Here is a 541-nt window from a genome sequence, read left to right as displayed (position 1 = left end):
AAAATTGTCCAGTCTGTGTTTTAGTTCAAACTTCAGGCCAGGATTTCTAATCCCAGGCTAATTCTGAGACGTACTCTTAGACGTGGGTAAACTTCACTACTAAAAAAAAAATATGTACAAAATCGGACCAACAATAGAGTGCTCTAATGTTTGTAAATACTAGAAATATTTCTGATGTGACTAATAGACGGTTTGTAGTGGGCAGAGTGAATGCAATGTTATGTGTAAAAATGGCATCTGTCATGTCTAGCTGCCTGTTAGTACTTCGCCAATAAGCTTTTTGTATTTGTTTGTAGCTTTACTTGAAGTCAAATAAACGTTTCTCCTATTCACAAAGGCTCCCAGTTGCACTTTATACACAACCTCTGAGACTTGCAGCTCATGCTAAAGCCGGAGAGCCGCCTGGCACGGAGCTGAGCCTGTGCTCGGGGCTCTCAGCAGAGCTGCAGCCTCTCCTGGGCAGCTCCTTGGGAGCTCAGAAACACCAAATATCCACATCCAGCACCTTTCGGGAGCAAACCGCCACCCTCCGCGCTGCCCC

The sequence above is a fragment of the Buceros rhinoceros genome, unplaced genomic scaffold, assembly GCF_000710305.1.
Source record: "Buceros rhinoceros silvestris isolate BGI_N320 unplaced genomic scaffold, ASM71030v1 scaffold35304, whole genome shotgun sequence".
Lineage (NCBI taxonomy): Eukaryota > Metazoa > Chordata > Aves > Bucerotiformes > Bucerotidae > Buceros > Buceros rhinoceros.
Note: the sequence above shows the minus strand (reverse complement) of the source record.